Source organism: Gopherus evgoodei, chromosome 2 (assembly GCF_007399415.2).
Source record: "Gopherus evgoodei ecotype Sinaloan lineage chromosome 2, rGopEvg1_v1.p, whole genome shotgun sequence".
Taxonomy (NCBI): Eukaryota; Metazoa; Chordata; order Testudines; family Testudinidae; genus Gopherus; species Gopherus evgoodei.
The window spans coordinates 42,773,328-42,800,546 of NC_044323.1; the positions used below are offsets into that span (position 1 = coordinate 42,773,328).

Here is a 27,219-nt window from a genome sequence, read left to right on the forward strand (position 1 = left end):
TTAAATGCCTTGCTGGATGAGGGGCGGAATGCTCAGTACCTTTCAGGACCAAGCCCCAAGACTTTGGACTGGGTTCAATTCTCACCTCTGTCACAGACTTCCTATGTGACCATGGCCAAGTCACTTGAACTCTCTGTGCCTCAATTCCCAGGTTGTCATATGGGAATAATACGTCCTTTGTCTGTCTTGTCTATTAGACTGAGTTTTTAAAGGCAGAGTCTGTCTCTTGCTGCTTGTGCGCACAGCACCTGGCACAATGTGATTCTGATCTTTGTTGGAGCTTATAGATGCTGTTGTAATTAGCTAAAAAAACGAATTAAAAAAACCTAAGTGCTGATGAACATAAAGTCTTACACTAGTGTTTAAGGCAGGATTGTCAACCTCTGGCACACAGCTCACCAGGGTAAGTACCCTGGTGGGCTGGGCCATTTTGTTTACCTGCCATGTCCGCAGGTTTGGCCGATCATGGCTCCCACTGGCTGCGGTTCGCCATTCCAGGCCAATGTGGAAGGTGGGAAGCCGTGACCAGCACATCCCTTGCCCTGTGCTGCTTCCCGCAGCCCCCATTCGCCTGGGATGGCAAACCATGGACAGTGGGAGCTGCAGTCAGCTGAACCTGCTGACGAGGCAGGTAAACAAACTGGCCCGGCCCAGCCCGGCAGGGTTCTTACCCTGGTGAGCCACGTGCCAGAGGTTTTTGACACTTGGTTTAAGAAAATATTAATGCTGGGTGTTCTGAAATAGCACATTATTTAATTTTTCAAAATATCCATAATTAATATGTTAATGACACAGGTTTCATCCTACCACTTATTCCAAAAATGGATGGAAAAAATTAATACACACTTTGAATTTAGCCTCTTTTGAACAATTCTGGAGTTGTGTTGTTTGGATATATGCATATTTAATTACTCTTTCAATTAAAATGAGTTGCAGCCTTATGAAATAGCTTCAGCAAAGTGGGAAGCTATAAAAAATAAATCACATGGAAACAGATTTAGTTACGTCCCTTTAAATGTTATTCATTAAGATATATTACAAATATATAAAAATACAAATAAATAAATAAAAATGGGCACTAAATTACAGATATTTTATCAGAGATTTCTGTTACACTGTGACCTAATGCTAAATAGCTCGTGCTACAAAAGGGTTATCATGCTGTTCTGGTTCTACCTCAGTGGTTCAGGAGCCAAATTAGCAATCAACATTACCCAAAAGAGCCACAGGAGTGTGAAGTCATTGTTTCATTTATTCTCATAGCAAAATGACTGACCAAGTATTATTATTTCATCAGCTACGGTGGTTAACAACATAGTAAAAGCATCCTGATTGGTTAATAACTGAGATTGGTTAATAATAAAATCACACAGTATTTTAATATCATATGCTGCCAAGAGCCGCAGGAGACACATTAAAGCGCCACTTGCGGCTTACGAGTCTCAGTCTGAGTATCACTGTTCTACAGTCTGCGTTTGATGTAAAATCACTGAAGAGATTTTAAAGTGATTCTCATGCCGTTAGCCAGGACCTGATCTTCTGAGATGCTCAGTATCTTCTGAAACTCAGAAGCCTGTGTACTACCTACTATTTTAAAATAGTCAGCATTTCATGTCTGTTAATATTCATTTAGCAAGAAGAACATGAATATAATGAACTTGTCTCCCAGTCAGTGTTCTGGGAGTTGAAGATGTTTAGTACCTTGCAGGATTGTTCCCTATGTTGGGCTGCTTCACTCTTTTATAACTATTTGTCCTATTTGTTCAATGAATGTGAAAATGTAATCGGTTATTCTAAAAACACTCCTTTTATGTTTACATGGGCTGGTGCTTTTACAGGTGTTTGAAGAATCTAATCTTTTGTTTCCTGGAATCTAGACACATATCTATCCCCCTATTTCAATTCAGTCATTCAATAATTTGTCTGCTTGCCTGCCCTCTAAGAAACTTCAGAGGAAAATCATTTGTAAAACACAAGGGAAAGTAGTTTAATGTGAAATATCCCTTGGTGTCTTTCCTTAAAATGTTTGGGAATGGGAAAAAAAGAGAACATAGTTTAAAGTTTCAAAATAATTGTTCAGAAAATTTCAGTCTCTCGATCCCTCCCCAAAACCAAACACACTAGAAAATGAAAAGTAAGTATGTGTGTGAGGGGGGGAAGGTGTTCAGTTTGTTTTTTCCTTTCCACCCTTTGTCTCCTACACATCCCTTTTTCAGTAGCCAAAGGGAATGAAGGGAGAGAGGGGTAAAAGAAAAATGTGAAGAAGTGCCCCCAAAACTGAAAACAGAATTTTTCTGAACAAAATCTTTTAGAAATTTTAAAAAATTCTTTCTAAACCTGCAGAATGCAAGTGACCTCAATTTTTAATTTTTTTCCACACTAAAAATGGTTTTCCATTTTCAACCTGCTCTAAAATGGAATCAGTTTGACTTAAACAATATTAATCAGATTCTCATAAGACAGTGAACAAAACCTATGATGTTATACAGTCCAATTCTCTACCAATATAGGATTCTTTCCAGCATTTGAGAGATTTTCTACCCCAGTCTGCTTCTGGTGCAAAGGGAGTGGAAACCTTCAAGACTCTAGTGCAGAGAATCAGGGAGCCACACCCAGTTCCCTGACATCCACAGCAGCAAATGGAATCTTTATGCACGTCTAATGCTCAATGTTCCAAAGGCAAAGGCTTCCATCACTTTCTTTGGGAGACCAAGAACTGATGTGAGAGGAAGTGATTGTAAGCCATTGACTCTCCTCCCGATAGCTAAAAGCAAGTGGACGCGAGCCCTGCTATAGGAGAGAGAGGGGGAAAAATACAGTTGATTTCTCTTCAGGTTCTGATGGGTCTGTAGCCTTTGTTTGTGAGCCTTTCTTGGAGAATTTCCCTTTTGTAATGAAACTCCAAACCATGGTCATTTTGCGTGATTTTTGGATTTGGGTTTGTAAATTTTACTTAGAGAGTCACTATATTTCTGTTCAGCCAGTAGATGGCAACACAACCTAGCTTTGTTCTGTGATAGTCATACAGTACCTACATAATGCTTGGGAGAAAACATATCAGAATTATTTTTAGTTCTTTTATTTAGGTGTTCAGAGACTATAGGGAAGAATGCCAAAGAAATGCTTATCAATACATGGTATCTGGCTTTTCTACCATTATATTTTCCTGGGGTTTTTTTTTGGTGAAGATTGACTTCTTTGGAAAAGAATCCTTATGAGAGTTCTATAACAATTAGCTTATCTACTTTTTGCTCTGCAGTGGTGTTGTTGGTTGCTTCCTAATAGAGAGTCCTAGGCAACTGAAGATCTGGTCTGTGCATCCACGCCCTTTCTGAAAACCAGCTTGCTCTTTTCTGAGAATGCTATCAACTGCCTCTGATATACGCTGGACTACATAATACTTTGCTTAGCACAGATAAAAGTGTGATACCATGCCAGTTATTACAATCACTGAGTTCCTTTCTTTGGTATCTTCACTGTAACCCCATTGGTCCACTCATTTGGCACTTTTTCCCTTTCACAGACTGATGTGAATAGAGGGGCCAGGATAGATGCTGCTAATTTAAGATATACCTTGAACAGTTCTGCATTCAAGTTATCCTTGCCAGGAACTTTCCCATTATTTAAGGATTTGATGTCTTGAATGATCTCTTCCTTAGTTGGGGTGTCTGTGTTGATATCAAGATCTTCTGCCTCCTGGATGTTTGCTTCCTCTTTAGGTGGCTCCCTGTTCAGCAATTCTTTGAAAATGCTCTGTCCAGTGCATTTCTTGTTCTTTTTTGGTTGTTAGTAGGTGTCCTTGTTTGTTCCTGATGAGAGCGTTTGTTGGTGTCTGCCGTTTACCACTGATAAGCCGCGTCATTTTATACAGTTCCTTGTTCACCATGAGCAGCTGCATCCTCTGCTTGTGTTGCCAGATTATCAATATAAAGCTGTTTGTCCACTCTCACAAGGTGTTTGACCTCCCGTTGTGCCTTGTTATACTGCTCATGGTATTTGTCCTTTAGCTTCCGAGATTTGGTGTCTAAAACTTTTTTTTCTTCAGACCTTGTCTAGTTTCTATGGTGTTCCAAGAGCTGGGTGTAATCCACTCCTTCCTTCTCTTCTGCCTGTAGCCTAGACAGGCTTCACTTCTTTGTTTATAAATTGCTGTTACTTTGTCCCACTTCTTGTTGATCTCCTCATCTGCAGTCCCCGCCCCTTCATCAAAGTCTGCAATGCTTGAAACCTGTTCTTTAACTGCAGAATGAAGGCTCTCAGTATTTCAAGGGACTTTAGCTTGTCAATATCATAATATCTATCTCCCTTGTTTGGTGAACCCACATTTCTCAGTTTTAGCTTGATGGAGGCTGTCACAAAGTGGTGGTCGCTACCCACATCTGCACCCCTTCTCATGTTCACATCTGTCAGTGAGCGTCACCATTTGCCATTGATCATGATATGGTCAATCTGGTTCTTATCTCTGCCATTTGGAGAACACCATGTCAGTTTGTGAATTTCACAATGTTCAAATAGGGTTAGGCCGATGACTAAGTCATTCATATTACAGAAATCAACAAGCCTCTCTCTGTTTTCATTCATGATGCCACACCCATGTCTTTCTGTTACCGAAATATCGGGTCTGCCTAGCTGAGAGCCAATTAACAGCCTGACAGGGATAAGGAAAAATGCTTTATTTTGCAGAAAAAGGAGAGCCTGTACCTTGGTATAAAAGACTTTGTCTTACACAAATTTTACAAACCTTTTATACACATTCAGACAAAGACCCTTGCGTGTGTAACCCTTCTGCCCCTCTGAGTTGGCAGCAACAAGGGCCAGGTTCAGTATCCAGGGGTTCCGTTTCAGTAACACAGTGCATAAACGGCTCGAGCCCCCACCCAGTGACCTGGGACACTCACATACCACACCCCCCTGGGCGCCTCTAGGAGGCAATACTTCCCCTCTCGCAAGCACGGAGTCTGAGTGTAGCAAAATCTTTTTAATAAAGGAAGGAATCAATGCGGCATCCCATTGGAGAAACACCACAAACAGGGTTATAACACAAACCATAAACAAAAACCCACCTCCAAACACGTTTAGCACTGTCCTTTTTCCCCTTAGGGTTTTAAGTCCAATCACCCCAAAGTCCAACAACCCAAAAGTCTCTGGTCAATGCCACCTCAGAGTTCGAGAGTTTATCTGTAGAGGTCCCTCCCCCCAGCCTGCGTAGAAAGGGGCACCTTACGTGGTCCGGGGCCAACTGCCCTGCCTCTCCATGGGTTCTGCTTCCGCCTTCTCCACGAACTGCTCCGCTTTACCAGCCGCTCCACGCTGCTCCTCCAGCTGTCCTCAGAAACAGCTCTGCTCCACCAGCTGCTCTGCTCCATGAGCTGCTCCAGTTCTCTCTGCAAACTGCTCGGCTCCCCTCGCTCTGTGGGCCGCTCCACCCGTCCCACAGCTACTCCGCTCTGCCAGCCACTCTGCTGCCACCAGCTGTCCGGTGATCCGCTCCAGCCGTCCCCACAACTGCTCCACTCCACCAGCTGCTCTGTTCCACAGTATAGCTTCAGGCTCCCCCACTAGTTAGCACAATACTCAGTGCTCTCAGCTCAGCAATTTCAGCTCTTTAGTGATTTCAACTCTTAGTGATCTCAGCTCTTAGTGGGGGAGCCCCAGTGCTAGTGCACCATTAGCCCAAAGTGAATTCAGCTCAGTAACCTGTATTTAGATTCTTGAGGGAATAAAAAAAATCAACTCTGACATTCCACAGTGGAGAGAGGAGGGGGTGGAACTGGTGTTTCTGGCTCCACAAGGAGACTGCACCACCAGGCACAGATACCTGTCCCCAGCCTCTCTCAATTCACTGCATTTTGGAACCCATGTCCCTTATCTAGCAAGTACCACCCAACTGAGGGTGAGTCATTTGTCACCAAGCAGTCCCACAGCTCGGCAGTCTGGGATAGGGTAGGCGTGCCTATGCAAATACACTCTCTGAAATTCTTTCCACCAGATGTCAGGGTAGAGCTTATCCTGACTCTGCTTACACGTGTTAATACTTGATTGGTAAGTGTAAAATTTTATGTTCCCCTTATCTGGGTAGTACTGACTGGTTTGGAGCAGGATTTTCCTGCTTTGAGGCAGAGGAAAAGAGAGAGTGCAAAAATTCAGGCTACTGTGTCTATGAGCAGTACTTACCCCCACCCTACTGGCTGCTTGTAATTTATTAAGGGGGGGTCAGCCAGCTTTTACAATCCCCCCTTCGGGCCTGGCAAGCCCAGATTGCCAGGCCCGTTACGTAATTTACGATAAAGCTGAAGAGACAGGTACTGAGTTGTTTTACGGACAGCAGAACCTTTGGTTACAGCATTATACAGACATTTTGCGCGTTGTATTACTATTTAAACAATATATAGGAAGAACAGACAGAAAATAATTTATTTAACAATTGTACCGAAAAGGCCAATAAACCATGACCCAAGGTTTGGGAGAAAGTCCTCAAAATTAAAGGTGTGATTAAGAGATACAGCATGAAAAACAATAGCAGCGTTTTTAATAGCCTATAAATTTTATTTAATTAAGCCAGAATGATTAACATAAAAACAGCATTTTTTTTTATGCGAGCACAAGCCTTTTTTATTTTAGCATTTATAGCATTTAGCACACGTTTATTTTGCAAAGCTACTTTTGCTACTTTATTAATTTTTTGCTGTAATTTTTGAAAAGCATTTATTAATGCATTAGCTGCTTTTTTAAGCCCTGCAGAACTATTTACAACTGCTTTTTTTAGTTTAGCTACCCCCATCTTAGGAATGATTGCATGGACAAAAGAATGGAATTCTGTTTGTTTGACAACTAAGGGATTGGCGCACTGACTATAAATTAGTTAGGTATACCAGGTGGTTTAATTTTTTAGATGTATTGGTGAATAATTTAGTTCCACATGCATTTTCCCCATGGACCCATCAGGATTTGGTATGTGGAAGCGCACACCCCCCTAACTGGTCCAAATGCTTGGAAGGAGCACTGTGAATGTCCACACTTCCACTTAGAAAGTGTTAAAATATGTCTTTATGATTACAGATCAGATGGCACTCCTGATGTGTCTGTAGGGGCGGTGGGCCAAGTATGGTGCTCAAGATCACTTCAAATGGCCATCAGCTGGTTATTTAGGAAATTTTGAATTTTTAAACATACTAGATTTTACTGCAATGCCTTCCCAGCCTCAGTAATATTCAATACCATCTCTGTTAGTAACTTCTGGGTTATAGAACTAAGGGTGGAAATAACATGTAACTTACCAACTCTAGCCTGTACTTGGGTTAGCTGAGCTCCAGAAATAAGGCTAGTGGACTTTTCTAGTTGGCCCGATTTTTTATTATGTTTTTGGCTTTTAATAATATTTTAAATGGCTACTGAGCTAATGGCCCAATCCCACAGGGATTTGGTCAGGTCCCTCTTCTTCCAGAGGAAATAACCCAGGCCCTCTGTTGTGCTAATTTAATGGCAGCCCCTAGTGTTGTATTAATTACAGTTTATTGATATTTTAATACATATTTTTTTGGTGTAGTACTATATCACATCTGTTGGTTGTATACTTTTAACTAATTTTAGGTACTTTTAAGAGGCATTGACATTAATAGCCTAGGAGAGGGTGTATTACAGGGTAACAAAGGAGATGGCGGGGCAACAAAGTGCCTGTGGTACCTGTTATTTTAAATTTAATTAGGGAGAGCAATACATACTGAAGGATTTATTCAGAACACAGGGCGCAGCCTATAGAACAAACCCCAAAATCTAATTAAATATTACAATCCCAAGCATGGGTCACACAATTTTTTTTTTCTGCCAGTGCATAATTTTTTGTTTTTTTACTAGGGTCAGTTTTTAAAGTCCTTTCTAGTCAGGAATTCCTGGACTTTGGCAATTTTAGGGGATTGAGTGCTCTTGCTCCCAAAAACTGTTGGTATGCAAATTTTAACAACAATTTTTAATTAAAAGATTTGGCCAATGAAGTTTTTTTTTTTTTTTACTTAAGCAAATGTGTTACACTTTAGTATATTACATTTTCCTGATTTATTTAAACACTTTGTATTTTAAGTTGAATAAAACAAGTATTTGCATTCCAATTCAACCCCTCTGCCTGATTTCAAACCAGACCATCCCATGAAAACACTAAACACAACAATTCCGGCCACGAGACAAACACCACAAGACAGAACATAGAACACAAAACATAATTTTTATTGTGCCAGTAAATGCATGATATGTTGAATGCTGTTCAGCTGGCATCAGTTTTTTTTGATTATTTGAAAGACAAAAACCAGAGGTCTACCCCTTCTGGACAGTTAATTATTACTTAAATATACAAATACTCTTGTTGATTTCAGGCAAAACAGAGGAATTACCCCATTTTTTTTGTATTTGTTTTATAGGCAGCCCAGGTTTCAGTGGCTTCTACCTTATCAGTTAGATAATTCGCATTAATACAGATGCTTTCTGGCTTGCTTTTGGATTCAAAGCTATTCACAGCTTAAAGATTTTTACTTTAAAAGGGACATAATTAACTTTACCAGAATTTTGATTGCTTTTTACTTTTAACTCCTGCTTTCAAACACTGAAAGAAAACATCACTACTTATAGTGCCCCTTAGAGCCTAATAAAATTTCAATTACATAGCACTGTATATATTTTTTTAGCTAATTTAACTAAACTGTTTATAGCCAAATGATTGCAATCTAATAATTTCTTTGCCTGAATTTATTTACAAACATTTTAAAGACACCAAGAACTTTTTTTTTAGCATTTTACAAAGTTCAACTGCTGTTCCCTCCAGCAACTACAGAGTTAACTTCTCACTCTTCCTTAAATCACTTGCTTGTCTTCCAACAGCCACTTATATTAACTTAAATCACCATTTCAAGATATTGTCCTGGGTATTTGAAATTCCCATGCTTACACTTACTTACTCCTTCCTTCCACTATACCCTCAGAATTTCCAACCTGTTTTCCAATCTCTCTGTTTGTTGTCTGCCCCCGTGGGCCCGATCCTGCTTTTCTCGCTGAACCGCCCCTTCCATGGGCACCAACTTGTTCCTCTACCAGTTTAGCTAGGAGGGTGGGCTTCTCAACTAGCCCCCACCCTTCCTGGTCTCTTCCCTTAAATATTTTTACTTACAAGACTACCTGAGTCCTTCCTTGTGAGGCTTACCACCTGGGCAAAAACGCATGGTCCATTGGCGTTTAACTATTCAATTTCCTCTTGACATTCCTTTCTGAACACCAGGTAAAGGCCATTTACTTAACATATAATTCAACCCCCTTTAGAGGGTTTACCCAGAGACCCACCCATCTGGCTGCTGACACTCAAACAGAAAAGAGAATTACACAGAGAACAGAGGGAATTACAGTCTAATCCAGGTTTTTCTACTTCTATTACACTGACCGCTTCAGGGGACGGGACAGAAGGATCTCAATTCAACCTCAGAGCTTCCTCGCACGCATGGCTTCCACTCCGAGGAATTACGAACGAGAGGTTCAGTTCCGCCCACACTCCTAACGCCCAAATGTATACAGAGCAGAAAAACAACAATAACAGGTTAAACAGAACAGAACCAGAACCAGATAACCAGATAAGAGGCCCGCCTCTAATCAGAACCAGATAGCATTTCCTTATCCTATTAGGGCTCACCTTATCGGATCATGAACCCCAGGGGCTGCGGAGAAGTGAGGAAGAGGGGTTAAGCACCCCAGTGGCGCCACTCCTGGTTTGCCGCAGCCATCCGGAGTCCAATGTCTGAGCTAGGAGAGTCTCGTCTGGAGTTGCCAGAAACTGTTACTGAAATATTGGGTCTGCCTAGCTGAGAGCCAATTAACAGCCTGACAGAGATAAGGAAAAATGCTTTATTTTGCAGAAAAAGGAGAGCCTGTACCTTGGTACAAAAGATTCTGTCTTACACAAATTTCACAAACCTTTTATACACATTCAGTCAAAGACCCTTGCGTGTTAATACTTGATTGGTAAGTGTAAAATCTCATGTTCCCCTTATCTGGGTAGTACTGACTGGTTTGGAGCAGGATCTTCCTGCTTTGAGGCAGAGGAAAAGAGAGAGTGCAAAAATTCAGGCTACTGTGTCCATGAGCAGTACTTACCCCCACCCTACTGGCCGCTTGTAATCTATTAAGGGAAGTCAGCCAGCTTCCCATTGTTCTGTCATTGTATGTGTTGTTCTTACCAACCTTGGCATTCAGGTTTCCCATGACAATAGTTAGGTTGCAGCATGGTACTTTCTCTAACTCTGCCTGTAGTGTAAGGTCGAATTTGTCCTTTACTTCTTCATCACTGTAACTTGTCAGAGCATAACACTGAATCAGGGGGATATTATTATGTTTCCCTTTCAGTCTGGCTCTCATAAGTCTGCTGCTGATGGATTTCCATTCAAGCAAGGAATGCTCCACTCCCTTCTTCAAAAGTATGGCAACACCCTCACGGTGTTGTCCATTATCCCGTCTAGAAAACAGTAAAATTTCTTCCAAGGCTGTTGTTAATCTTCCTGATCCCACCCATCAGATCTTGCTGACAACCAGGATGTAAAAGCTGCGGCGTTTCATCTCTGCTGTGACCTGAGCTAGTTCCTTGCTCCGTACATTGTATGTTCCAAAAACCAAGTTTGTTTTTTGACTTGGTGTTGAGCACTTCAGTCTTCATGCCAGTGGCTTCCACTACTGGCAGTTATATGGGTCAATGACTCCTGAAGGCCATCACACACAGTAATGGTTAATTTCTCCATCACTGTTTCCATAACATATTTTGTTTTTTACAAGACAGAGTTGTTAGCCCTGTGCCTAACCCCCAACCTGGAGGACCAGGGTGTCTGTTTTGCTGGCCTCTCCCCCACAGATCAATCCAGCATGGTTGAACCTACCAGAAGCAAAAAGCCCCCACCGATACAGACTCTGGGGATCATTAGAGCATGCAACCTGTCCCGTCACAACAAGGCACAGACACCAGAGGACAGACGCTCCTGCTGATGTAACTGCCCCGCTACGCTGACTTAACACCACCTCTGTGGGCGGCGTAGACTCAGAGTTGATGTAGTTAGGTCAATACAGTGTCACTGTGAGCGCTGCATTACTTATGTTGAATATTACTGGTCTCCAGTAGCTGTCCCATAATGCCCCATACTGATTGTTCTGGTCACCATTGTGAACTCCTCTGCCCAGGGGTCAGCTGCCTTCCCCTTTAAAGCCACATGAATTTTTGAAATTCCTTTTCCTGGTTGCCTGGCAAGGTGAGCACATCTAGCAGCTCTCCATTGTTGAGTGTAACTGCCTAGCTGACCATGCCGGCGACACGCTGCAGATATACTTCTGCCTAAAGTACACAAGAGGTATATGGATCTCCTGGGCCTGTGGGGAGAAGAGGCTGTGCAGGAATAGCTCTGATCCAGCTACGAGCAGATTTCTTGGGGGATGCAGGAGAAGGGCCACAACAGGAACACACAACAGTGCCTCATGAAAGCCAAGGAGCTGTGACAGCATACCAAAATGGAAGAGAGGTCAACAATCAATCTGGTGTGGAGTTGGAGATCTGTTGCTTTTACAAAAAGCTACATGCCAGCCATCCTTGGTGGAGACTCCCTCCCCCAGAGCACCATGGATACTTCGGAGGAGCCCAAGTCACAGACCCCCACTGTGAACAGGGAGGGGGAGGAGGACAAGGAAGGAGGAGTGTGGGGAATGGGCAACCAGGGAATCCAGTTGCACAGTGAGCCAGGATGTGTAAGAACAGTAGGACAATGGAACAGATGCCTTGGGAGGTTGTGGAAGCTTCTTTACTGGAGCTTTTCAACAGGAGGCTGGATAGCCATCTGTCCTGGATGGTTTAGACACAACAAATCCTAAATCTTGGTAGGGGGTTACTCTAGGTGACCCTTGCAGTCTGTCTAACCTTGTGATTCTCTGTTTTTTATTCCACTGCAGTCCAGCCAATTCCAATTGTTGACCACAGCTGAGCCTGATGTTGGGGAAGGAATCTTTGGTGAGTAGGTTATTTGCTTTGAAATTACAGGGTATGAAACCTCCAAAGTAGCAGGACATACCTGTTGATTTACTCTTGTTTACTTGTGCTAGAAGAGGTAGTGAAACAACCAAGAGACATAGAGTTGCTAACTGCTTTTAATTCCTCTCTGGAGTGAAGCAAAAAGGGTCACACGGAGCAGTTTATGTGCATCAGGATGTCTTGTGAATCCTCCGTAGAGTTCTTGATGAAGCTTTCCTGGAGGTACTCTGCAATCCTCTGCTGAAAAGTTCCTGGGGAAGGCTGTTGTGTTTCTTCCACTGTGATAAGACACTTTCCCATGCCATTCAGCAAGTACTTCAGCAAGCTCCATTGCAGTACGCAGGCTAGCAGCATATGGGTCCAGATGGCATCAGGACACCAGCAGCAGCTGCACTCTCTCTATGTCTGTTACCATCAGGAGTGAGATAGCAGCTAAAATCACCACTGCCTGTGGAAAACAGTGCCAGTTTCAGTTCCATTGTCCTATACCAATATACTCATGCCTGTGAGCTATTTCCCCAACTTTAAACCCTGCTCCGACCCCCAAAGAGCCATACTCAACATGGCTGGTGCTGTGACTGGCACCGTGCTGGATCAGTCCCGTGGAGAAGTGAGAATGTAATGCTTACCCTTTTGGGGGATCAAAGTTTAAAATGGCATTTTTAAATTGCCTCGTTCATATTACCGAATAAAATTCTATTTTTTTAATCATTAATTCACAACACACACTGTCTGACGCTGAGCAAGTCTGACACACACCAGTTTCCTGGTACTTCATTTTGTCATGAACCCATAACATCATTCACAAACACTGTTCTGTTCCTCATGCACAGCAACCACTACAAGAAATATACTAGGCTGCAAGAGAGCAAGGCTAGGATAGAGCACACTACAGCATCACACATTACTCTGGCTCACTATTAAAATGTTCTTTCAAAGCCTCCCTGAGCTGTATAGCTCTGCATTGAGCTCTTCTAATAGCTTCTAACTGAGCTCCACCTCCTTTGTCCATCCCGGCAGAAACTTTCCTCCTTTGCTTCACAGATATTTTGCAGGACCCAGCAGGCGCTTTACCATTGGGATGCTTTTCTCACTGATATGTAAACAATGCCAGCAACCTTCCTACAACCAAAGGCACATTCAGCTGTCATTCTGCACCTGCTGAGCTGTAGCTGAATCACTCTTTGGTGCTGTTGAGGTGGCCGATGTATGGCATCATGAGCCATGGGAGCAAGGGGTTCACTCCCAGGATCACATTGGCATTTCAACATTGCCAGTGGTAATCAGCCATCAGGAAAGAAAGTCCCTGCTTGCAGCTTTCTGAACAGTCCTGTTGTTCTTAAAGATGGGAGCATCATGTATCTTCCCTGACCAGCCCACACTGATGTTGGTAAAGTGACCCCAGTGATTCACCAGCACGTGCATTACTACAGAAAAGTAGACCTTTCTGTTGATGTACTGTGTGGCAAGGTGGTCTGGTGCTAAAATAAGGATATGTGTGCCATCTTTTGCCTCACTACAGTTCAGGAAGCTCATTGTTGCAAAGCCATTCACTGTGTCCTGCACATTGCCCAGAGTCATAGCCCTGCGTAGCAGGAGGCAATTAATAGTCCTACACACTTGCATGACAAAGGCCCCTGCAGTGGATTTCCCAACTCCAAATTGATTCCTGACTGACTGATAGCAATCTAACATTGGCAGTTTCCACAGTGTAATCGCCACTTGCTTCTCAACTGTCAGTGTGGCTTTAATTCTGATGTCCCGCTGGAGGGCTGGGGCAAATTCAGCACACAGATCCAAGAATGTAGCTTGCCATCTGAAATTTCTGCAGCAACTGCTCGTCATCTCAAACCCACATGACAATGCAATCCCACCAGTCAGTGCTAGTTTCTTGGGCCCAGAAGCGGTGCTGCACCATCTCCACCTGCTCCACAAATGCCAACAACAACCTTGAATTCCTTCTGTCTGTGCCATAGCAATGTAGCCTCCAAGGAATTGTCATATTGTCCAATTCTCTGCAAATGCTGCTGGATCAGGCGCCCTATGCTTGCAGCGCTCATGACAATAGTGCAGAGCTGTGCAGGCTTCACGCTCTGTCAGAGATGTCAGATGGTGAGAAGGGACATGAAGATTTGTGGGAATTTTGAAAAGAGGTGTGAAATATTATGGGCTGCAGAGGAAATTATGGGATGGGGAACATTTCATTATGGGAAGTTGACCCCATGGCCCCAGTCACTCCCATGTGACTCATTTCAGCCCCATGAGGCATTGCAAAAACTTCCCAAAACACCCTGTGCAGGACAGTGGTAAGTTGCACAGTGGGATACCTAACCACAGTATACTGCACTCTTCATGAATACAAGCAGTCCTGGTGAGGACGCACATTGCTGACACAAGGAGCGTAGCATGCACACCGCACAAGTGATGTAAAAATGGCGGTGGCTGTATGCCGATATAACTTAGGTAGCCATAATTTTGTAGTATAGACATGGTTTGTCAGGGTAAATTTACAGAAAATCATAGAAGAGACATGATAAAAATGTCATATCAAACCTGCTTTCTAGATTCACATTTGTGAACCAAATCTACCCCTTCAAATTTAAAAAGGGTTGTTTATAGTTACCTAACAGCATGGGGAGAAACTCATGACACCTTGGAACTAAGCACTCTCACTGACCAGCCAGTAATTTAGTTCATTGTGTTGTTCCTGTGTTGACCCTCAGCTGCTGATTTCTATTAGCTTCACAAGGAGTCCAGTGTTTAACTCGTTCTCTCAGTCAGATTGGTTCAGCTGTTACCATTACATCCATTGTCCTCTCATTCACATCGACTTACATAAATTTCACAAGCACCCCATATGTGAGGACTGTGCCCTTCCTTGCAAATCAACACCTTCACTCTGCCTGCGTCTCCTGAATGGTTATAGCTGTTATTTTATCCAGCGTAGCTCTGGAACAGAACAGTCTGCAGGTCCAGGGAGAGCAGAGGCTTTGATTATGCCTGACCTCTGTGTGGAGGATACTTCCTTGCACATCTGTATAGTGACTGGGTACAATTGGGCTCAGTATTTTCTGAGTAAACAAGTACACATTTTTGTTGAGGAATTCACCTGTCTTGGTTGGCAGTCTTTCCTCTCTCCATGCCCCACGGCAGGGATCGGCAACCTTTGGCATGTGGCCCTCTAGGGAAATGGGTGCGGGCTGAGGGATGTGCTAGCTGCTGCTTCTCGCAGCCCCCACTGGCCTGGAGCAGCGAAACACGGCCAGTGGGAGCCGCAATCAGCTGAACCTGTGGACACAATAGGTAAACAGACCAGCCCTGCCCCCACATGCCAAAGGTTGCTGATCCCTGCCCTACGGAGTCAGACAAAATGCCCTTTCCCTAGAAGTAAATCCTGTCTCATCAGTTCCTGGACAGATTCCTGCATATGCTCACAACCAGAAGTAATCTCTGACTGCTCCTTGTAATGAGATGCTTGGTTTGTGATGGAATGTCTGAGGCCAGAATAATTTTATCAAAGGGAAAAAGATGTCCATGGATATACAAGTTAGACAAACTGTCTGACCAAATGCACTTAAACTAAATTCTCTACCAGCAACTTGATAAAGAGATTGAGTAATTTTATATGACGTGTATATTGAATGGTACTGTCACATTGAATGCATTTTTCTTTAAGTATTTTGCCGTGTGTTTTAATCAACTACCTTCAAGCATTTTGGAGAACAATGGAATAATGCAGTTTAAAAAGCAACCTAAAATATATATGTGATACCCACAGTTACTTTAATTTATGTAAAAAAAATCATTTTACTATTTTGAAATATATATGGCTTTGTCACAAATAAAAAATACAATATGCTCAGTTTTTTATTGGTGCACAGTTGTAAAAACCGTTCCTTCCCTCCTCATTTATACATTATATAATCTGTCTTCTAATTTATGTACAACTGGGAGATTTATATGTGACTAAACTGGACTATTATGCTATGAATTACACTGTTTCTCATATAAAACCCACACAGAAGAGAACCAACAATGTGAGGGATCAAAGGCTTAAAAACATATTACAACCAATTATTGGCCAATTTACTTTTAAGTAAATGAGGTTCTTTCCTGGGCAGTTACTCTCAGCAAAAGGTCCATAGCCCTGAGTTTGACAAAGCTGATAAAACGCATTGTTAGAGATGATCAATCCTACTACAGACAACACACAGGTATTGTTTCCCACTTCTGCTTTTTATTAGGAGAACACTAAAGGTGTCTGGAGATTCTTCAAATATATGAAGTATAGGTCTTAATAGGTGTGCTTAACGTTGTCTAAATCATAACACCCTACTGAAAATCTCATTTCCTCAGACTGTTCCCATAAATACACAAGACCCAGGTAAAAGTCAAGTTATTTTCCCTGCACTTTCAGAGTTGTCAAGCTGTTCAGAGTTTTAAAAGTATCAAGCACTAACTTAATCCAGGGAACTGTGCACTGAATAGAAAATGATTCTACCAGAAGTCTGAGGCCTAGTTAAAGCACAGGACTGAGAGGCGGGAGATCTATTACAACTCGACCAATGACTTGCTCTGGGATCTTGGCTAAGTCACCGAAACCACATTTTCAAATCCCCTGTGCACCAGATAACAATTCCTCTGGGAGTTCCTGCTTGGACTGTGAGCAGGCTCCCTCAATGTGGGGCTATACCAATAAGGCAACCTGTGCTTAATATTCAGTAATATTATAATGAGGGGTATCCTAAAAGTGCCCAAGGTGTACATATAGCTCTATATATGTATATAATAATCTCTATTTGTCAAAAGGCCAGGAGGTTAGTGAGAGCAAGTGAGCAAACATGTTTAAATTATGATCCTCTATATTATTTTGGTCTCTACAGAGACTTAGAACTATGAGGTGGTAGAATATTTGGAATGTCCATCAGTAGGACACAGCTAGACACATCCATGAACTAACTAGCTGGCTGTGCTCTTGCATCCAGATAACTACTCACACACCTGGTTCAAAACCAGTCACTTTAAACAATACACAGAAAACAATCTGTTCAGCTATGGAAACATACTATGGGCTTGATTCTCTTCGCACCTACACAAGGGTAACTGTTGACTTCAGTGGAGTTACTCTTGCTTCTGTGTTGGTGCAACTGAGAGGAAAATCAGGCCCATTCCTCTCTGTTACCTACCGCTTCTGGAATGCAGATGAATAGACTAAATTAAACTGCAGGCTACCTACTGTTGTGGAAAGGTTTCAGTGAGGTTTCTTGGCTCTCCATCACAAAATATAAAGTCGCAGGGTGGGAGAAAGAGGGAGAACAAGTTGGAATTATTAAAAGAGAAATAGCTTAAGCAAGAGTTTTGCCTGCCAAAACAAACAGAACACACGATCAGGATCAAAGACACATTGGATATGGTCCAGAACTGATTTTACAGTACATTCATTTTATCTGCATTCTTGCTTGCACAATGCTGTGGACTGCCATGTTTTGATAAAATACTATTTTCAAGAAAGAAAGAATCCTTTCTTTCCCTGTTGCTTATTTTCTATGTCCTTGACAGAATCTTGAGGAATTCATCCACTTTCTATCTCATTAGAGCCTGCATCACAATCATGTTGCACCCACCAAACATGTGCTTAGATTCAGGGTACTTTGGAGTCAAAGTAAAATGAGGGGCAAAGACCCAGTTCTGCTGTAATTTCTGTAAGAAGTGATCACTACATTAAAAATATTACCAAGACTGTTCTGAAACTGATCATTCCCCTTTCCAGAGTCTTAAGGAAGGACTGGTACCAGCACTTACATGTAAACCTTACCAGATTAATAACAAAGTAAACTTGAAACTGGTCACCCAATATAAATATCTGAACTGAGACCTGAGGCACTATCTAGCTATCTCCTCCTATCCAAGACAACCGAGATCCTCTGGGCTGTCCTTTGTTTTCCATCCATTTTAAGGTTCTGTCTTGAATGGACTAAGAGAACAGCACCTTCTCAATTCAGCATTCCCTCCTATGATCCTCCTTCCCTGTTTATGTCCACCAGAGTCCTTCTGTAGTTTTCAAAGCTTGATATGAAGCCTCCCTATGCAGCTCTGTTCAGTGTTGCCCATTTTGGCCTTCCTTTATCACCTTTTCCTTTCTGGATTTCCTTTTCTCCTGTTTGTCAGATTGGCTCGGTTTTCTCTTTTTCTTCCCCCGTCCCGAGCTGCTGGCTTCCATTCTTTCTAACTTATTGTAGCAACTTGTAGTGTCCCAGATGCCTTGTGATGTACCAGTTATACTTGTGCTACTTGCAAACAGAAGAGTTGGGGAAATAACTGCCGATGAAGAAAATCCCCAAGCAATGGCTAGCAGTCAGCCTTGCAGTAGTTTCTGAAAAGCTTGCGTGAACAATTGCTGCTATACCGATGGAATCAAAGAGTGATGAGATGTTTTATATATCCCCTGGCCTTGTAGCAATTTGATGTGTCCACATGGCAACACCATTCTTGGCAATCCATTTTGGTATGTACACACACGGCTTACCTGACAACTGTGATTATATCAGTGCATTTTGGGACACCTTATAAACCATGTTTTCCAGGTACTATTGCTGAAGGCAGGGATTTTGGAATCATTTGCAAATGTGAGGTACCTCACAAAGGGACAAAGTGTGAGAGAGAGAGTTTGAACCAGCTGCAATACTTCTGGCTTACTATCCCCACTGGGGAGAATCATTAGAGAATGTACTGACTGGTTCAACAGACCTGACTAAAGATATGTCAACAGATGTTGCAACCAAGTCACACTGTAAGAGTCATTTCTTGTAAAGTTCCCCAGACAGCGTAGACTGTAACTTTTTGGTATTGCTTAATGTAATGTATATTTACAACACCTTTTAACTTAATTTAGGCAGTGCCCATAAAGGAAACTCTTGATTGTGTAATATGAACATGAATTTTATGCAAATTTTAAAGAACGTGGAAGAGGGAGACTATTTCCTTGTGTAACTACTCAATATTTTGTTACAGAAATGAAATGTGCAACAAACTAACCTGCAAAGATTTCTGCTACCAGTGTGATAGTATGACTGTACTTTTTAGTATGTCTGAAGAGTTCATGGTGTCAGTGCAAAGGTAGCTAGTGTAAGCTATTTTTACCTTTCCTGAGTTCCTGGATGTCAGACCGCAGCTAGTCTGTTCACCTGCTAGCTTAACCTCCAGGCAGTTTAAGAGCCCAGTCACCTGACTAGTTAAACAGCACAACTGGTGGAGGGGATCAGCAGATATGTGCTTAAAACCAGCAGCAGGGCACTGGTTGCTCAAAGTATTTGCCTGTGGATGCATTAGTCTCTGCTCCTGCCTTTACCCAGCCCTGCTCCTATCTTCCCTGATTGCAGGTAACCCGGTTCTGACCTTGGATTTCTGGCTCTGACTCTACTTTGACCCTTGGCTTTGGCATCTGGTTTCTGACTCTGATGCTGACCCTTGCTTCTGTTTCCATGCTCTGGATGTCTGCTCCTATCATTAAGCTTGAGTCTGGCTCTGACAACTAGGCAGGACTGCCCATGTCCAGGTTTCTAACACTGTGTACTGGTCTGGTCAGCTGAAGGCTGCTCTAAATTATGGCAGTTGCCAATGGCTCTGAGGGGTCATTGCTGCAGGGAAATCTTGGTCACACTCAGGGCTGGCTCTAGCAATTTCGCCGCCCCAAGCACGGCAGCACGCCATGGGGGGCGCTCTGCTGCTCGCCGGTCCCGCGGCTCCAGTGGATCACCTGCAGGCGTTCCTGCGGAGGGTCCGATGGTCCCACGGCTCTGGTGGAGCTGCTGCAGGCATGTCTGCGGGAGGTCCACTGGAGCTGTGGGACCAGTGGACCGTCCGCAGAAACGCCTGCGGCAGGTCTACCAGAGCCGCCTGCCGCCCTCCCAGCAACTGGCAGAGCACCCCCCACGGCGTGCCGCCCTAAGCACACGCTTGGCATGCTGTGGCCTGGAGCCAGTCCTGGTCACACCCATTTTCCAACCCTTTATATTTCTATGCAGGCTCGATGCCATTTGGCTGATCCCTTAGTACTGACTGTGCTGGTATTCAGATTACTTTGAACTGGAGGCACAACACACAGTGGAGTGGATAATCTGGGCCTCTTAATCTGTATGTCTGGAATTGCAGAACTCCAGAATTACTTTGGAATTTAGGAAGTGACAGAGTTAAATCAATTCTTATTTGAAATTCTTGACATTTTCCCAAATATATTTTCTAAAACCGAACAGCAGTGCTTGCAAATATTTTGCATGTACAGAAAAGCTGTTTAAAGTGTGCAATTTCCAAAAATAGTGTAATATCCTCAAGAAGAGAAATGAATAATACTAAATACTTTAGGACCCCTCACAGCCCAAACCATGCCAGAGTTTCATATAAATATGGCAGCATTTATAATACACTGGATCCAATGAGATCACCTGCTAAGAACTGATTGATAAATGGTGTAAACAGTTCCCTGTGTAATTTTATTACAATCTATCTTCTTCTGTCCATTAGTGATGTCAACACTATGAACAAGTTTCTTAGTGGTCTGCCTATATGACACTACATATTGGAGACATTGTCTGCTGGACATGCTGGACATCAAAACAGTTGCTGGCATCACTGGAACTAAGAGTATTGTCCCCACAATGTAGGAACAAGAAGAGCTGAAGAGAGGGCTATTCAGACCTAGTTGGTAATTAAGCAATAACGTAATGTTAACAACGTGTTTATGACAACAACTCAATTCTTTACTTCCCCCTGCATCTCCATGTTAAAATAACAGCAGAGCGTGACCCAATTCTGTGTCCAGGTGGACATTCCCAAAGCAATGTGGCACACTGTTTTCTGCTTCCTGGCAGCTGGCCTAAGCTCAGTTCTGCTCTGATTTACACCCAGTGGATCTCAACTGACTTCAGGAAGGCTAAACAGTTTGGGCAGAATTTGAGTCAATGCCTTGGAATTGCTCTCAGACCCTGACTGCTCAGATATTTAGGGGACAATTCTCCTAAAATACACACAGCAAATCTAAATTCTGATATTCTCCTTTCCCGTTAACATTAATGGAAGGTCTGTACCAGCAGGGACAACAGAATATCAGTCAGTACTTCCATCACTTAAATCTGAAAAGAGAATTTTGCTCTTAAATACCCTTGTTAGATACTGAAGTCAGGTCTCTGACACAACAGTGTAAAGCACTACCACTTGAGGTGTTTTATTAAGAGAAATGCCCCAATCAACAGTCATTTTGATTGATAAAATGCAGATTGAGGAGAGTGTTTAGAAAAAGAATAGTATCAGAGGAGTAGCCGTGTTAGTCTGGATCTGTAAAAGCAGCAAAGAGTCCTGTGGCACCTTATAGACTAACAGAAGTTTTGGAGCATGACATGCATCCGATGAAGTGGGTATTCACCCACGAAAGCTCATGCTCCAATAAGTCTGTTAGTCTATAAGGTGCCACAGGACTCTTTGCTGATTTTAGAATAAGAATAATCTCTTAAAATATGCCATTGTTTAATTTAAAACAAAATTATTCTGATCTAAATTGCCTATCAAAATAACAACCAATTAGTTCCTGCAGTTCCTTGTGGTTTTTTTTCTTCTTAATCTGTTGTGAAACAGAAGGACCATAGGGATCGGAAAGAAATCTTTTTGTTCTTACTCCTTTCCTGACCAAATGATGTCAGTTACAAGGGTGTCTGTGCACATAAACCAAGGCTTTTCAGCCACCCTGTCATTCTCATAGACTCATAGACTCATAGGTCAGAAGGGACCAATATGATCATCTATTCTGACCTCCTGCACAAGGCAGGCCACAGAACCCAACCCATCCAATTTTATAACAACCCCTAACCCAGGACCGAGTTATTGAAATCCTCAAAATTGGTTTGAAGACCTCAAGCTGCAGAGAATCCACCAGCAAGCGACCCGTGCCCCACGCTGCAGGGGAAGGTGAAAAACCTCCAGGACCCCTGCCAATCCGCCCTGGAGGAAAATTCCTTCCCGACCCCAAATATGGCGATCAGCTAAACCCTGAGCATGTGGGCAAGACTCACCAGCCAGCACCCAAGAAGGAATTCTCTGCAGTAACTCAGTTCCCATCCCATCCAACATCTCCCCGCAGACCATTGAGCAGACCTATCTGGTGGTAATCCAAGATCAATTGCCCAAATTAACGATCCTATAATAACATCCCCTCCATATACTTATCAAGCTTTGTCTTAAAGCCAGAAAAGTCTTTTGCCCCCACTACTTCCCTCGGAAGGCTGTTCCAGAACTTCACTCCCCTAATGGTTAGAAACCTTTGTCTAATTTCAAGTCTAAACTTCCTAATATCCAATTTATACCCATTCGTCCTCGTGCCTACATTAGTACTAAACTTAAATAATTCCTCTCCCTCCCTAATGTTAACCCCCCTTATATATTTATATAGAGCAAGCATATCCCCCCGCAGCCTTCTTTTGGCCAGGCTAAACAAGCCAAGCTCTTTGAGACTCCTTTCATAAGGCAGTTTTTCCATTCCTCGGATCATCCTTGTAGCCCATCTCTGAACCTGTTCCAGTTTGAATTCATCCTTCTTGAACATGGGACACCAGAACTGCACACAATATTCCAGATGGGGTCTCACCAACGCCTTATATAACGGTACTAACACCTCCTTATCCTTGCAGGAAATACCCCGCCTGATGCTTCCCAAAATCGCATTTGCTTTTTTAACAGCCGTATCACATTGGCGACTCATAGTCATCCTGCTATCAACCAGTACCCCAAGGTCCTTCTCCTCCTCCGTCGCTTCCAACTGATGCGCCCCCAACGTATATCCAAAATTCTTATTATTAATTCCTAAGTGCATGACCTTGCACTTTTCACTATTGTATTTCATCCTATTTCTATTACTCCAGTTTACAAGGTGGTTCAGATCTTCCTGAATAGTACCCCTGTCCTTCTCCGTGTTAGCAATACCACCCAGCTTTGTGTCATCCGCAAACTTTATTAGCACATTCCCGCTCTTTGTGCCAAGGTCAGTAATAAAAAGGTTAAATAAGATCGGTCCCAAAACGGATCCTTGAGGGACTCCACTAGTGACCTCCTTCCAGCCTGACAGTTCACCTTTCAATATGACCCTCTGGAGTCTCCCCTTTAACCAGTTCCTTATCCACCTTACAACTTTCATATTCATCCCCATCTTTTCCAATTTAACTAACAGTTCCCCATGCGGAACCGTGTTGAACGCCTTACTGAAATCTAGGTAAATTATATCTACCGCATTTCCTTTATCTAAGTAATCCATCACCTTCTCAAAGAAGGAGATCAGATTAGTTTGACACGATCTACCTTTAGTAAATCCGTGTTGCAATTCGTCCCAATTACCATTGACCTCTATGTCCTTAACTACTCTCTGATATCATTCATTGTTTCTTCATTACAGCTGTAGTCATAGCCCCAAAAGCCCCCTGTTAATGCAGTTTAAACTAACTTCAGTCTTTTAAGACCAAAAACATCTCCTCTGCCATGATCTCTCACATTTCAGGGGGAAAGAAATAAATGGGATTAAACCAGGGATGAGCCTGACTCAGAGACCACGAATTACTTAAATTATATAATAGAAACAATGGTGGCTTCTCCCTGAAGACTGCTGCCACCCAGTAATGGTGCTAAAGCAATAGAGATGTACAGAAACACCACATGATATTTCCTATATCCGTGTACTTTAGAACATGATACATAAGACATAATGGGATTTGGGTTTGTTCCGCTCTTAGCAATTTGGTGGCAGCTCTAAGCCTTGCAGGAATTCTGGAGGTACAGTACTCTGAAAGTTAGGTCTCCATAGTAACATGATGAATGAGTAGCCAACCTCATGGACTGGTATCAGGTGCAATGCCAATTTGCCCTTATTTGCAATGCGAAGTAAAAAACAGTTATGTCCCAGGCCTGTAGTCAGTACATGTGTGAAACTTGTGTTGAAGTCAATGTGAGTTTTGTGTGTAAAATTACTGACGGTTCAGACACTTTATTATGACAGGTGTGGATAAACGGACAGTGCGTCTCCCATGCTGGAATTGATCTTGGGCTGTTCCTTACATGCTCTCTATCACAAAACAGATTTTGAAGCCAGCCAGCCCTATTTGTATGGGTGTGCGCACGCCCATTTTAAATCCAGTCTTATAGTTAATTTTGAGATGGATTTTGTTGTATAAAGATTCCAGACCTCACTTGAGAACATGATTTTCCTGGGTGTTTAATGAATGCAGCTTGACATTTTTTGGCTGAAACCTCTCCGGATGAAAAATGAGGTTTCCCTGAAAACCAGGTATTTCTGTAGGAAAATATCACTCTTGGTGATTTTTTTTTCTATTTTTGATGGGGAAATTTTGAAATGACATTTCAAATTGAAATTTTTCTTTTAGTTTTGAAAGATGAAAAGAATTTGAAAGTTTTTCTCCCTCCATCACCCATATCCCTCCTTTTTAGTGACTGAATACAATAACACGAATAATGTCCAAGGTTGCCCTCCCATACTTTGTCATTTCCCCCCTTTTCCTTCTCTCCTCTCTCTCCCTCCCCAAAATTTTTTTCAGAGCTTCTCCAACTTAATAAGTTTTGCAAAGTTTGAATTTTATTTTCTGCTTGACACTTGGTAACCCTTCCAAAGTTGGAGAAGTTTTGAAAAGTTAGAGTGTAAAAAGGAGTGTGGGTGGGAGCTGGGTAGGATGGTTCCTGGACATTATTTGTTTTATTGCACTCAGTGACAAACAAGAATAAAGGAAGACAAAGTGAGTGTGAGGAGGGATACCCTAAAACTGGAAAAAAGCTAGTCTTCAAAAATAAAAATGAAATTAAAATTTGATTCCAAATTGAAATAAAAATCATGTCATCTAGAAAATTTCTTGAAAATCAAATGAAAAAAATCCCATGACATAATGTTTTTTTCCTTTCATTTCTATTAGTGAGTATGTTTTGGAGCTGCTTTCTCCTTCCATTTTGTCCTAAGACCATCTCAAAATGAACTAAGAAAAGGGATTTGGATACAAAAGAGTAGACTGAGAATGTACAGATCCTCAATATCATGCTTTAAAATGTTTGTAATGCTCCTGTGTATCACTAAGTGCACTATTTTAGCCAGCTACGTGTCTTCTGTGTTCTAAGAAGGGAAGTAATTGGAACATGTTGTCCAGCCCACTGCTATACAAACATGTTAAGTACTTTTCACTCTGGAAGAAGAAAGTACAAGTAAACTTGATTTCACATAGACTACTGAAATATTTTGGTGCAGTAAGAGTACTTTCTTAGTTATTACAATTTCATGCTATTCTGAATCATTACTAACAACAAATCTGGGAACTTTGGAAAGGCCATATCTCAAAAAAATAAAAATAAATGAATAAATTCCAGCCTCAACTGAATGCATCATTTTATAAAAGAACAAGAATCTGAAAAAAATGTGTTGTCCTTTGAGTGACATTTTATATGATTACAGGTTTACAGGGAATATGAAATTTTCATATATCAAAGATAGGAATAGTTCTGACAGCCTCAAGTGGCCTCTGAATTAATAGTCTGGTACAAGTCATTGTTAAGGAAAAATCTTTTCCTTTCTGCAACACTGGAGACATTTGCTTATCAACCTATAAAATATACATTTTAAACAATAATACATTATTATTGAAACACTGATTTCTGACCATAGCAACAATGAAGTCCATATCAGAATCTGCAAAAGGAAAAAGAAATTTGCAGTATCTAGCTATCCTTTCAACAACTGATGAGTTATAACTACAGGATCAGGAAAATCAAATACCATGGGAATGTCTTTGCATTGATTGCTAAAATCCAAAACAAAATTTCTGGTATTGTAGTTACCAATAAACCCTGCTTTTCAGTCTAGTTAGTATTTTTATTTTTATTTTTTTTAAACAAAAGCAATATGTCTGGGTGCTTTGTTTACTTCCTTTAAATATGACAAATACCTTTAAAAGACTGAATACACTTGGGATCAGATTTTGGGTTTTTAAGAACTATGAACTCTGTAACAGACTGACCTGATTTCCAGTCCACAGGTAATTTTCATCTTACAAAAAAGTCCCAACAAATCTCTGGTGGTGCCCCTTTCCATCACCTCTTCGCGAGGAACACGTTGTGAAAAGTGATTAACAGAGAAGAAAGAGACAGGAAGCAAGACATCCCTAGGTATGTCACGGGGGAAGTCAGGGCAAACTCAAACTCCTACGGGACACTTTAGCAGTTTGAGTTCATGGCCATCTGAGTAGTGCAGACTTGGCAAAAATATAACCTGTCTCGGCTCAGAAAGGGCAGGGAGTAATTTGGCGAGCAGTCCCGCTCCGCTGGAGCTGCGGGACACCTGAGAAACTTGCTTTAAAAACTTACCTCCCCCTCCCGCGACTCTCGCTGAGGGATGATGCCTGTAGTGAGCAAATCAGCGCCTCCCCAGCCGGGATCGGGTCGCTGCAGAGCTGCGTCTCACAGCTTGGAGCGGAGTGAACGAGCTCTGGGACTCGCGAGCCTCCCAGGCATTTATCAGCCAGCGGGGCGGGGAGGAGCGGGGAAAGAGAGAGATTTTGCAAGGCTGCCCACTGTGCAGAGTGAGAATTTCCCGGCAGCGGCCCCGGGAAAACCCCGCGGCTGTGCAGGGCGAGAGGGGTCACGCTGGCACCGAGCCACGCTCCTGGCGCCCGGCCAACTCTGGCTGACCCGCTGCGGGGCGCAGCAGCTGCAGGAGCCGGGCATGGCTGGGGACACAGCACTGCGGGAGCGGGTGGACACGGGAGCCCTAGGCACGGGGCTGGCTCTGTGCCCACTGCCCAGGCTGGGAGGGGCAGCGTGTTGCTCTGGCTGATCGCAGCTGCCCAGCAGCACTGGGACAGGAGAGTGGCTCTAAAACTGGCCTAACTGATGCCAAGGCAGGGCGGGGCTGGGCTCTGCCAGGTCAAATGACGGGGCAGCTTGAGAAGGCCTGTGCCCTGCCCCTAGCACCGCCCACTGCCAGGCACAAGCCCTGGTGGGAACCTGAGCCCTTCAAAGTAGGGGTGGGCCTAAGGTGGGTCCCCTGAGATCGGGGCGACTCCAGGCACCAGCGCAGCAAGCATGTGCCTGGGGCAGCAAGCTGTGGAGGGCGGCCTGCCAGTTGCTGTGAGGGTGGCAATCAGGCAGCCTTC

General features: G+C 42.8%; 1 protein-coding gene across 3 annotated transcripts in view; it reads right to left on the bottom strand.

Annotated features, from left to right (window-relative positions):
• STEAP4 (STEAP4 metalloreductase) overlaps nt 1-26,570 on the bottom strand; it is a 39,610-nt gene extending 13,040 nt beyond the window's left edge. The window contains exon 1 of one of the 3 annotated variants that reach the window (XM_030550501.1): nt 26,432-26,570. The gene's annotated coding sequence lies outside the window, so the exon portion shown is untranslated. Of the gene's footprint in view, nt 1-9,667; nt 9,894-26,085; nt 26,345-26,431 lie in introns of those variants that run through there. The other 2 variants (XM_030550505.1, XM_030550502.1) reach the window with 2 other exon arrangements.
• Between the last annotated feature and the right edge of the window lie 649 nt (nt 26,571-27,219).